Source organism: Urtica dioica, chromosome 8, assembly GCF_054948205.1.
Source record: "Urtica dioica subsp. dioica isolate 48M chromosome 8, U.dioica_male_clone48M_v1_H2, whole genome shotgun sequence".
Lineage (NCBI taxonomy): Eukaryota > Viridiplantae > Streptophyta > Magnoliopsida > Rosales > Urticaceae > Urtica > Urtica dioica.
Genome location: NC_142763.1, coordinates 42,280,689 through 42,294,138, shown reverse-complemented (window position 1 = coordinate 42,294,138; position 13,450 = coordinate 42,280,689).

Here is a 13,450-nt window from a genome sequence, read left to right as displayed (position 1 = left end):
GGATTTAGTCCGTCTTTGTGTGGTAAAGGCAAACTCAAAACACGATCCAAAGTGTTTCTACCTCTCGAAAGCCGCTGGAAAGGGTGTGATCTCGGGCCTGCCTTCGAAGGATAAATTTTGGGGGAGGCGATATTTTTACTTCGCCGTAAATGAGCATTCACTCGGGGATCAAGCTCGTTCTTTCTCGTCAAAATGGGCGAGCTCGCCGAGTATGCACAGAATTTATTTCGCCTGCATTTATATTCTGCAGTGAAATATATACTCATTACTTGTTTTTTGTAGAGAAAATCAAAGCGCCATCCCAAGGAGTGGAGTTCGCTGAGAGATTATTGTTACTCCAGTTGGGCGAAGTAGAGTGGTCGAGCTTCACTCCTTTCAGATTTATCTCGGCCAAAGTTTGGCCTTTCCCACCAAATTTCTCAGAGCACCAGGAAGGTTTGTTCGACGATTTCGTCATTATCTTCTTTGTTATTGATTTTGATTATTATTTTTTATTATTCTTTTTAGTCGTTGGAGACAATATGAACACTCCGATCACTGCCCGGGATGCAAGAAAACAGAGGAAGGGGGTGCTGCCTCGACTTCGGCCCCGATTCCTCTCCAGGCGGATACTCCCGAGGTCGAAGTGACTGGAGTTCGTCTTGTATCCGACATCCCGGTCGTCTTGGTGCCTTCGGACGAGGTAACCGAGATGGCCGAGGATGCTCCAACAGGCGTTCAGGAAACCGGGGTTCCTGAGGCCGAGGAAGATCAAGCCCCCGGGATTGAGGATGACTCCCCCGAGGGGGACGAGAGTGTTCGGGTCCCCGAGAGGGCCGAGGTCGGTGGCGCGACCAAAAAAAGGAAGACGCCGGCGAACCGAGTCCCTGAGGGGGGTGTTCCTGGAGAAAGGAAGAAGAAGAGGAAAGAGCCGGCTCCTGACCTCGTCGGCCGGGATGGGGAAGAACCCAACCCTAAGGCTCCCGCGTCCGTAGCGACCAGGGTGGATAAGGGCAAAGCCGCCGCTGGAGGAAGCAAGTCTTCCTCGAAGTCGAGGTCTGGGGGCCGAGATGACTCCGCCCCATCCGCGGCCCGGAAGAAGAAACATGTCGTCAACTTCCACTACGCTCGGGATCACCTGTTGTGTGACGACATTTACTCCTCGACGGGGCTTCTTCGTCAAGTGATGTGTTCCGGGATGGAGCGCCCAAAGGTTCCTGACCTCGCTGAGGCGGACTGGTACAGGATGATGGCCTCGGCCATAACTGGGGTAAGTTTTTTTTTATTTTTATTTTTTTATTTTATATAGCCGATATGTTAAACTTGTGAAAAATGACTATTTTCTGTTACGGTCGAACTAATGAGAGGGGTTGATTTCAGCTGTCCACCCAACTGAACCGAGGTGTTTTTCGCTATGAAAAGCGCCTTCATGACGCCAAGGTCGAGCATGAGAAGCTCGCCGAGGTTCAGAAGGGGACGGAGTCTCTACAGGCCGAGCTCCAGGGGATGAATGACAAGATCGCTACCCTCCAGGACGACCTTCTGGCCAAAGATGCTCTCTTGGAGAGGTCGAACGGTAAGATTGAACGCCTTCGTGGCAAAGTTCAGTTCTTATCCGTCGACGTCGATGATAAGAAGGAGAAGATCAAGGGATGGGTGGCCCATTCCGATGACTTCAAAAAAGAAAGCAGAAGGTTGGCGGTCGACCTGGCGGCTCGGGACAAAGAGCTGAAAGACGCTCTTGATGAGCTCGCTAGGTCGAAGAGGGCGGCGAAGGCGGAGCGGGATCGGGCCGTTCATGCGGCAAAGAAGGCGACTTCGCTTAAGTATCGAGAGCAGATACTTAAACATCGCGCGCAAAAGGTGAAGATGGATGAGGCCACCCTAATCTTAAAGAAACTCGAGCAATGCCGGGGGAACAAGGAGTTGATCTCGGAAGTCTTGAAGGGCGAGGTCTCAGATTGGGCGGCCGAGATGAAAGATACTGAGGATGACATCGCCCAGTATGAGGCCAACTACGCGGCCGTCGCCGTTCCTGAGGTCGAAGACATCCCATTCACCCCATATTCGGACCGATCTCCTGCCGACACCTCCGGGACCGAAGTCGAGACTGCCGCCATCAACGAGCATGGATCGATGCTCGATCGTACTGAAGAGGTCCTCAACTCCATTCCGAAGGGGAACGAAGAGGTGGCAGCGTTCACGCCCACTCCGGAGAGCCGAGATGTCGAAATCGAGCCCCGCGATCAAGCTTAAGCCTTCTCCAGCTTTCATTTTGTTTTATTTTTAATAATGATGTTTTACTTTATTTTTGGGGCCCGTATGTTTTGGGCGAAGTTTTTATCGTTTTTGATACAATCATAGGGGACTTCGGTACCTCTATTTTATATTTGAATCATTGTTACTATTTTATGCAATTCCCTATTTTAATTTTGCCAAGTTTTTTAGCTCGCCAAAATCTATTGTGAATGCATGGATGTTTATTTTTTTTTATTCAGTCCGCCCGGCCGTTCTGAGTGTCATTATTTTGTTTGCTCCTGAGGCTGCTCGGATTAGTGTAATCTTTTAAGTCTTTTAGGTCGCTTGTATTTGGCCCAAAACGTTTCCCTTAAAGATATCAGATGATTTCGCTAAGTTATTTAGATCGTCATGGAACTAAAAGGTTTCCCTTAGGCTGAGGTTTGGAATTGGTTCGTCGTTCAAAATCTGTTTAGTTGTCCGGAATATTGCTGGTCCGAAGTGTTTTCCTTTTAGATTTGAAGCCGAAGTCCGTAATTAAATTTGGTGAAAATTTTAAGTCTTTTAGATCGTCGGGGACCTAAAAAAGTTTACCTTAATATTTTCGGACGAGATCGACCTTCGTGGGTACGATCTCCGATGACGCTGCGAGATGTCGGTTTTCTCCATAGTTGAGGCGTTTGCACTGCTAGCCAAGTCCGAGGTCGGGGTCATTGGCTGAGGTGCGAGCTCCGTGGCTCAAGAGGGTAGGGGGACTGTGCCTCTGTAGTAAGAGGCTGCCTACGTACCCTTATGCAGGGATCAAGTCGGATGTAGTTCAATTTTTACTAGTTTTAACAGTAATATTTTTTGAGGTTCGAGACGTTCCATGATCTTAAAACCGGGATTCCGTTGAGTGTTTCAAGTTCATAAACGCCGGGATAGGTTACTCTGGTGACCCTATAGGGGCCTTCCCATTTTGCCCCGAGTTTTCCGGCGTTTGCCTCAGCAGTATTTTGAAAGATTTTTCGGAGGACCAAGTCTCCTACATCGAATCTTCTTGTGTTGACGTCTTTGTTGTAGAATCTAGCGATGGATTGCCTATATCGGGATAACCGTGATAGGGCTGAATCTCACTTTTCCTCCACTAGGTCTAAGGCATCGCATAGAGCCTCGTCATTTTTTGGCTCATCCTCGGGTGCGTATTTTACCCTAAGGGTTTGCACCTGATGCTCGATTGGGATGACAGATTTGACTCCATGGACGAGGGAAAACGGAGTTTCCCCTGTCGGCCTTCGCGGGCTGGTTCGGTATGCCCACAGCACGCCTGGCAGTTCTTCTGCCCACCGCCCCTTCTTGGCATCGAGCCTTTTCTTTATGGAGTCGACTATGGTCTTATTTGTTGCTTCCGCATGCCCATTTCCTTGAGGATATCGTGGTGTTGACATTCTTACCTCAATGTTGTTATGGAAGCAAAACTTTCTAAACTTTTTCGATATGAATTGTGATCCGTTGTCTGTTATGATCTCGTGGGGAGTTCCATGCTGACAGATTATATTTTTCCAGATAAATGTTGTGACGTCGACGTCTTTTATCAAGACGAAGGCGCCAGCTTCCACCCATTTAGAAAAATAATCTGTTAAGATTAACAGAAATCTTAACCCGCCAGGGGCGACCGGCATTGGTCCCACAATGTCCATAGACCATTTCATGAATGGGTATGGCGCCGAGATCGATGACAATTCTTCCGCGGGTCTTTTTATGTTGGGGGCATGGCGTTGGCATTGATCACAGCGGCGCGAGTGCGCCTCGCAGTCTGCCAGCATGGTCGGCCAAAAGTAGCCTTGCCTCTTTATTTTGATGGCAAGTGCTCGTCCGCCTGCGTGATTTCCGCATTCCCCTTCATGTACGTCTTCCAGGATTCGTTTAGACTCCTATATCCCGACGCACTTAAGGTAGGGTCATGCGAAGCTTCTTTTAAACAGGCTTCCGTCTATGATGCAAAATCTCGCGCTTCTCGGCACGAGCTTGCGTTTTGCCATCTCATCGGATGGGACCGTACCAGTCGTGATGTAATGTAGTATTTCATCTCTCCAATCCCCCCTTCTATTGTTATGACCGCGGCGATGGTCGTGTCAATAGAAGGTTGTTTGATTATTTCGACTGGTATAATCCTCTTGAGGCCCGGATCCGAGGTAGATGCCAGGGCAGCCACTGCGTCGGCCGTAGTATTCTCGCCTCGAGGGATCCTTGTCAGGGAGAATTCTTCGAAGTTTTTTGGTTAGTTCATTTACGACATTTAGGTAAGCTTCCATTCTCTCATCCCTAGTCTCGTATTCTCCGGAGTATTGGTTGGCTACGAGTTGGGAGTCGCGGAAAGCTTCCACTTTCTTTGATCCAACTGCAGTGGCCAACCTAAGTTCGGCGACTAGTGCTTCGTACTCGGCTTTGTTGTTTGATGCGACGAAGTCGAGCCTAAATGGTTGTTCTATAGTCTCATCGTGGGGGTGTTGTCAATGGTGCCCACAAGAAGAGTTGTAATCTTACTATTGTACATTTGATGTAATAAAGTCTCATGAAGACTCTTGCTTGTAATTGCTTATTCATTAATAAAAAGTTGAAACGTTCATTCATTCTTCCGTGTCTGTTTGAAGCTTTATGATAAAATATTAGTCTTTAGTCCATAAACAAACTAAACAACTTACGAAGAGACAAATGTAGATTTGCATGAACAAACTCTTCGTAATTTTCTTAAAACGATATATTCGCAATCTAAGGGTCAAAGGACTATTGACCTCAGTACAATTGTTAGAAGAATCTATGATGTTTGGTTATGGGGCATTGAGAGTTGGAGACTCTATAGTTCTTCTAGGTATCTTCCGAAGGTACTGAATTGACCAGTGCACTTCTAGAGACAAGATAAGAACAAACCATTTAACCTCTTATGTCTCGAAGTCACTACGTATGTATTGCATCGTGCTTACCTTAATCTTGAAATGAGACATGCCATTTCACAGCTACGTATTCTCATTTGAGGAAGTCAGAGTTCGGAGTCACTATGTGATTCCGAACAAGGCCTATTGGTGAAGTACTAAGTTGTGAGAATGTCATGAGTAACTTTGTGAAGTTCTCATAGATATGGAATTCATGTACAAGATTGCTGAAATGCAATGTATATCACCTCATGTTTTGTTCCTTGGAGTATGAATAAATGAACTGGCCAGTGTCCAAATGGAGTCCTGACTCTTTTGGATGAAACAATGTGACTTGTTATCTCCTCGTCAATACATTGTTTCTAACTTATTCACAAGCGACAAAGGAGTTTAGGAAATAACAGCTAGAAGGTAAAATGGTAATTTTGTAAATCCCGACTAGCTGATGATATTCATGAAGGGTAAACATGATAATATTCTATGGATCCACTCATTACAATTAGGTTGAATTCTTGAGTAGAAAATAAATTCATTTGAACCGAGAGATTTTAAGTGTCAACTCTTTAGTGGAGTCAGTTGACATTAAGCTAAACTTAGAAAAGGTTTGTGAACTTTTGAGTCCAAGTATTTTTAGCTCAAGCTTTGTTCATTTGGATCCATGAGGTCACTGTCACGAATCACATCGATTAGGAATAGTTAAACTGGAAGCTAAGTCAAAACAAGAACGAAAATTGTCAAAAGGGTATTTTTGTCTTTTGAGACATAGCATGAAATGAATGTCAATAAATTTTTTGACAAGGTCATTTGATGACTCAATAACACTCGGCCATGACTTGATCATTGGACCTTGTGGATTAATTTCATTTCATAAGAATTTTATTGAAAATTCTTAATGGTCCTTTTTCATGTTGTCATGAATAAATGGAAAAGCTTCTAGAAGGCCTTTCTAGGACCATTTTAGGCGCCCAGTACCCAAACGAAAAGAGAGAATTTTGTGCATGAATGTATCAAGATACTTGCCAAAAGAAAAAGAGGAAATAAATTTCCCCTACATGGAAAGGGAAATTTCGGCCAACCTAGAGAAGGAACAAATTAGGAAACAAATCGCTTAAGGGAATGAGACATGGGCGCATATAGGAGAAAATGGGCAATAAGGGACTGCTCATGAATGCTTGGAAAAAAGAGGAAACTTCTCTTTCTAAGACTAACCCTTCTCCTATAAATAGGGCTCTCATTCTCATTGTTTTCTCATTCCACACAAGTTAGAGATGGAGAGACTCTCTCTCTCTAGACATTGTGGCCGACTCCTCTCTCTCTCTCTCTCTCTCTCTCTCTCTAGTCAATTTCGTTTTTATTGTTTTGGCACCTAGGTCCTCATTTGACCTAGAGTTTAGCTCTGCAACTTCAAGACTCGTTCTTAAGTTGTAGTGTTTAAAAGTGCCCACACACTAATTCTTTTTATTTCGAGTGATTTAGTGATAGAAACTTTCGTGGTTGCTCGAGTTGCCGAGGAAAGAAAGAGAGACGTGCTGCGAGGGAGACGAACGTTATCAACCTTCCGAAGTCTCATCAACGTTCAAGCTTCTAAAGAGGTTAGTAAATTTATTATGCTCATATTAGTTTTATTTACATGTGCTTGCACTTGGTCTAGGTTAGTAAAAACTGTTTTACTTGAAAAAGAAAATTTTTAAAATTCCGCAGCTTAACGAAGCGTTAAACTTTTTCTTAAACCCTAGAACCATTCAAACAGGGGGGAGGTTAGGTGTATTCCTACTCCAGCCCCTTGCTTTGATGATGCCCCGTCAACTTTAAGTGTCCAGGTGCCTTCGACTTCGGTCACAGTGGGACTTTCCCTCGGGAGTTCGATGATGAAATCCGCTAAAACTTGCGATTTTGCGGATGTCTTCACTCGGTACTCGATGTCGTATTCGCTCAGCTCCACGGCCCACTTGGTTAACCTTCCTGATTGGTTAGGGCTATGTAGGAAACTTCTGAGCGAATGAGATGTCATTACTATTATGGTGTGAGATTGGAAGTATGGTCGAATTTTTTGCGCGGCGGAAACGACGGCCAAGGCCAGTTTTTCCATAATAGGGTATCGAGTTTCAGCATCGACTAGCGACTTGCTTGTATAAAAGATTGGTCGTTGGTCCCCTTGCTCTTCCCTGACGAGTATTCCACTAACTGCCGCCTGAGATACTGCGACGTATAGATAGAGTGGCTCCCCCACAATGGGTTTTGCCAGGATTGGGGGTGTCGATAGATACTCTTTCAATTTTTTGACCGAGAGATGAAGCGATTGAGGGCAGCGATGCGTCCCGTTAATCTTTGAACTTCACGCCTATTACGGGGTGAAGGCATCTCTCGTAAGGCGTGTAATTGATCCGGGTTAGCCTCAATTCCTCGTTGGGTAACTGTTACCGGTCCATCTCGGCCCGGTAGAGCAGCGACGGCCGCGATAGCGACCACCCCGGGACTCCCCCGACGCACGGCCGACCCAGGGCCGGCCTCCGGCTAAATTACCGACCCAGAGACTGCCTCCGGCCCCATGACCGACCCAGGGCCGGCCTTCGGCTCCATGGCCGACCCAGGGCCGGCCTTCGGCTCCATGGCCGACCTCCGGCCTCATGAGCTCGGCCTCCAGCTCCATGGCCGACCTCCGGCCTCATGAGCTCGGCCTCCAGCTCCATGGCCGACCTCCGGCCTCATGAGCTCGGCCTCCAGCTCCATGACCGACCTCCGGCCTCATGAGCTCGGCCTCCAGCTCCATGGCCGACCTCCGGCCTCATGAGCTCGGCCTCCAGCTCCATGGCCGACCTCCGGCCTCATGAGCTCGGCCTCCAGCTCCATGGCCGACTTCCGGCATCATGAGCTCGGCCTCCAGCTCCATGACCGACCACCGGCCTCATGAGCTCGGCCTCCAGCTCCATGGCCGACCTCCGTCCTCATGAGCTCGGCCTCCAGCTCCATGGCCGACCTCCGGGCTCATGAGCTCGGCCTCCAGCTCCACGGCCGACCTCCGGCCTCATGAGCTCGGCCTCCAGCTCCATGGCCGACCTCCGGCCTCATGAGCTCGGCCTCCAGCTCCATGGCCGACCTCCGGTCTCATGAGCTCGGCCTCCAACTCTATGGATGACCCAGGGTCAGCCTCCGGCTCCATGGCCGACCCAGGGCCGGCCTTCGGCTCCATGGATGACCCAGGGTCGTCCTCCGGCTCCATGGCCGACCCAGGGCCGGCCTTCAGTTCCATGGACGACCCAGGGTTGGCCTCCTGCTCCATGGCCAACCCAGGGCCGGCCTTCGGCACCATGGCCGACCCAGAGCCGGCCTCCGGCTCCACGGCCGACCCAGGGCCGGCCTTCGACCAAGGGGATGCCCAAAATGCCCCTCGGTTGCCTATAAATGCCGGGGTCCCGCACCCGGTCCAGGTAATCCATTCTTGAGCACTGAAACGCTGCCGAACTCGTACCTCGCTCGTTTCTCTCAAGTCTCGGCCTCTAAACACCTAAACCCTCTTTATCCACCTCAATCCCACTAATGTTGAGCGTCGGAGAGGTAAATAGAGGCACCCCCTCTATTTCCCCTTTGTAGTTCACACCTCTCTGCTTGCTTTTCAGGTGCTGGACGAGAGATACACTACCGACAGCTAAGGGACGACTCGGGATACCGAGTCCGACACGCTCGAGTCAAGACGAGACCACTTGGTCCGGCCTTGGGTCTAACCGCCTTTGACTCCTAAATCGTTGTCCGAAAAACTACGACAACATTTTGGCGCTAGAAGGAGGGGATCTCTCGACCTTGGCGATGCATTCCCTCTACCACTCTTCTTCATCCTTTAACGGAAAAACTCTCAATAGATGAGTCAATTGCCCGTCACCTCCGTGGCCGACCGAGCGACGAGCTCGAGATACGGCCTCCAAAGCCTCGCGCACCGTCTAGGAGGGCAACCTCGTGACAATGAGAGCCAGCCCCAAGGCTCAGCGAATGACCCCGAGGCCGCGGTCCGAGAGGACGCGGCTCGAGGGCTCGTCGAGCTCCTAGACCGTCCCGGCGTCGATGGCGCACTCATCACCAATCTCCTCGGCCATGGCATCGAGGACGACGCCAACCACGACGAGAAGGACCACGATTATGTGGCAAAATCAGGAATCCACCACGTTGTTCATGAAAGGGGACGCACACGCACGCTTCCAAGGGGACACCCTCAGGCGACCGCGTCGAGATGTCAACTTTCTAATGAGCACGCGCACGCGCCCTCGAGGGGACACCCTCGGGCGACCACGTCAGGGCATCAAGTGTCGAGTAATGCTCGGGGACGCTCGACCTCTAGGTCCCGAAAGGGACGCTCCAAGCTCACCATCTGCGTCCGAAACCCTCGGGGAGATGACGACGTCAATGGTCATGGCGTCTGTCGAGGACGTCACTCGAATGACGTATCTTCGCCTAAAGTGATAGGGACGGCCACCGGAGACTTGAGAGACCGCCTCAACACCAGAAGGGAATCTCAGGGGAGCGACTTGAGAGAAAAACTCAACGCCCAACGCGGAATCGAGAGAGAAGTCGTCTTGGGACATCAACCACCCAACGTGGCTGACCGCGCATCCAACAAGAAGCGAGCCGCCACACTCATGGCACCAGCCACCGGTCTCGGCTCGCGAAGGAAGAGGCGTAGAAATGGTCGAGTCCCTAATGACCACCCTTCTCTAGCCCCGAAGCAATCCTTCGTCCCACTCAACACAACGCCCGACCGGATCCCGAGCTTACGCAGGGAGAAGCTAGGATCTCCGCCCCCGTTAAAGACGGACCCCGCGATGAGGGACAGAAGCAAGCAATGCGAAATATCACCGGGATCACGGACACGTGACAATCGAATGCTACCAGCTTAGAAAGCGAATTGATTCCCTGATCCGAGGTGGGCATCTCAAAGAGTTCGTCACATTCACTAGCGAGGTGACCCCGACTGAGCAATCAACTTGTCATAAGGGAAGAATCCTCTAGCACAAAAACAACGAGATGATGAGCACTGTCTAACACGCACCCAGCATTCACGGCCACGACCGGCACAACTTTCGTCATTGAATTCGCGCTTGAACTTATTGTCATTTTATATAAGACATGTAATTTCCCTTTTTCTAAAGAGGCCATGTGCCAAGACAAGCTGTAACAACATTTTCATTCCAATAAAAAGTTGTTCTACAAGTTGTGACATCCTAATGTATATCTCTCACTCGAGAGTTTCTTGGTCTCCGTCTCACAAACACAAGAAACTCGGGGGGCTAACTAATGGGGAACGATAATCGATGAAACCCTCAAAAAACAAAAACAAAAGTATAACGAAGTCTCAAGGGGCCGATGGTCAGGCCGGAGGTCCCAAAGAGAAATAATCAACACTATACATAACTCCTCGAGTTGAGTTCACTCCTCGAGTCGGGTACCGAGTCCACGAGTCGACAAGCTACTCCTCGTGCCGACTCTACGTTTCTCCTCGAGTTGAGTTCACTCCTCGAGTCGAGTACCGAGTCCACGAGTCGACAAGCTACTCCTCGTGCCAACTCTACGTTTCTCCTCGAGTTGAGTTCACTCCTCGAGTCGAGTACCGAGTCCACGAGTCGACAAGCTACTCCTCGTGCCGACTCTACATGTCACCTCGAGTTGAGTTCACTCCTCGAGTCGGGTACCAAGTCCACGAGTCGAAAAGCTACTCCTTGTGCCGACTCTACATTTCTCCTCGAGTTGAGTTCACTCCTCGAGTCGAGTACCGAGTCTACGAGTCGACAAGCTACTCCTCGTGCCGACTCTACATTTCTCCTCGAGTTGAGTTCACTCCTCGAGTCGAGTACCGAGTCTACGAGTCGACAAGATACTCCTCGTGCCGACTCTACGTTTCTCCTCGAGTTGAGTTCACTCCTCGAGTCAAGTACCGAGTCCACGAGTCGACAAGCTACTCCTCGTGCCGACTCTACATGTCACCTCGAGTTGAGTTCACTCCTCGAGTCGGGTACCGAGTCCACGAGTCGACAAGCTACTCCTCGTGCCGACTCTACGTTTCTCCTCGAGTTGAGTTCACTCCTCGAGTCGAGTACCGAGTCCACGAGTCGACAAGCTACTCCTCGTGCCGAATCTACGTTTCTCCTCGAGTTGAGTTCAATCCTCGAGTTGAGTTTCGAGTCCTCGAGTCGATCGACAACTCCTCGTGCCGACTCTACATTTCTCCTCGAGTTGAGTTCACTCCTCGAGTCGACTACCGAGTCCACGAGTCGACAAGCTACTCCTCGTGCCGACTCTACGTTTCTCCTCGAGTTGAGTTCACTCCTCGAATCGAATACCGAGTCCACGAGTCGACAAGCTACTCCTCGTGCCGACTCTACGTTTCTCCTCCAGTTGAGTTCACTCCTCGAGTCGAGTACCGAGTCCACGAGTCGACAAGCTACTCCTCGTGCCGACTCTACATGTCACCTCGAGTTGAGTCCAATCCTCGAGTCAAGAACCGAATCCGCGAGTCGACTAGCTACTCCTCGTGTCGACTCTACATGTCTCCTCGGGTCGAGTTCACTCCTCGAGTCGAGTACCGAGTAAGAATGGGCCCCTGAGTACCCAAACGCGAAACGCGCACCAGGGCGCCACACTCACAAAGGCACAAGGCTCGACCCAAGAGACCCAACCCGGAAATGCGACCAGCGCACTAAGGTGCCACACTCGCCGGGGGATCAAGTCTGCACCTAACCTTGCCTGTCACGTGACGCACGCGCCAAATGGTGCCATGTTCATGAGACGGTATGGCCACACAAATGTGGCACCGCGCTCGCCGCCCAGCTCGTGAGCCGAATGGCAGCAAGTTACAAATGGGTTTCAAAGGCTTGCGTCCGCCGGACGTATCTGGTCTAGCCAGCGTCCACGGGAAACCTGGCCACGCAAATGTGGTACCGCGCTCGCCGCCCAGCCCGTGAGCCGAAAGGCAGCGAGTTACAAATGGTTTTCAAAGGCTTGCGTCCGCCGGACGTATCTGGTCTAGCCAGCGTCCACGGGAAACCCGGCCACACAAATGTGGTACCGCGCTCGCCGCCCAGCTCGTGAGCCGAGAGGCATCGAGTCACAAATGGGTTTCAAAGGCTTGCGTCCGCCGGACGTATCTGGTCTAGCCAGCGTCCACGGGAAACCCGGCCACACAAATGTGGAATCGCGCTCGCCGCCCAGCTCGTGAGCCGGATGGCAGCGAGTTACAAATGGGTTTCAAAGGCTTGCGTCCGCCGGACGTATCTGGTCTAGCCAGCGTCCACGGGAAACCTGGCCACGCAAATGTGGCACCGCGCTCGCCGCCCAGCTCGTGAGCCGAAATGCAGCGAGTCACAAATTGGTTTCAAAGGCTTGCGTCCGCCGGACGTATCTGGTCTAGGCAGCGTCCACGGGAAACCCGGCCACACAAATGTGGCATCACGATCGCCGCCCAGCTCGTGAGCCGAAAGGCAGCGAGTCACAAATGGGTTTCAAAGGCTTGCATCCGCCGGGCGTACCTGGTCTAGCCAACGTCCACGGGAAACCTGGCCACGCAAATGTGGCACCGCACTCGCCGCCCAGCTCGTGAGCCGAATGGCAGCGAGTTACAAATGGGTTTCAAAGGCTTGCGTCCGCCGGACGTATCTGGTCTAGCCAGCGTCCACGGGAAACCTGGCCAAGCAAATGTGGCACCGCGCTCGCCGCCCAGCTCGTGAGCCGAAAGGCAACGAGTTACAAATGGGTTTCAAAGGCTTGTGTCCGCCGGACGTATCTGGTCTAGCCAGCGTCCACGGGAAACCTGGCCACACAAATGTGGCACCGCGCTCGCCGCCCAGCTCGTGACCCGAAAGGCAGCGAGTTACAAATGGGTTTCAAAGGCTTGCGTCCGCCGAACGTATCTGGTCTAGCCAGCGTCCATTGGAAACCTGGCCACGCAAATGTGGCACCGCGCTCGCCGCCCAGCCCGTGAGCCGAAAGGCAGCGAGTTACAAATGGTTTTCAAAGGCTTGCATCCGCCGGACGTATCTGGTCTAGCCAGCGTCCACGGGAAACCCGGCCACACAAATGTGGCACCGCGCTCGCCGCCCAGCTCGTGAGCCGAGAGGCATCGAGTCACAAATGGGTTTCAAGGCTTGCGTCCGTCTGACGTATCTGGTCTAGCCAGCGTCCACGGGAAACCCGGCCACACAAATGTGGCACCGCGCTCGCCGCCCAGCTCGTGAGCCGAGAGGCATCGAGTCACAAATGGGTTTCAAAGGCTTGCGTCCGCCGGACGTATCTGGTCTAGCCAGCGTCCACGGGAAACCCGGCCACACAAATGTGGCATC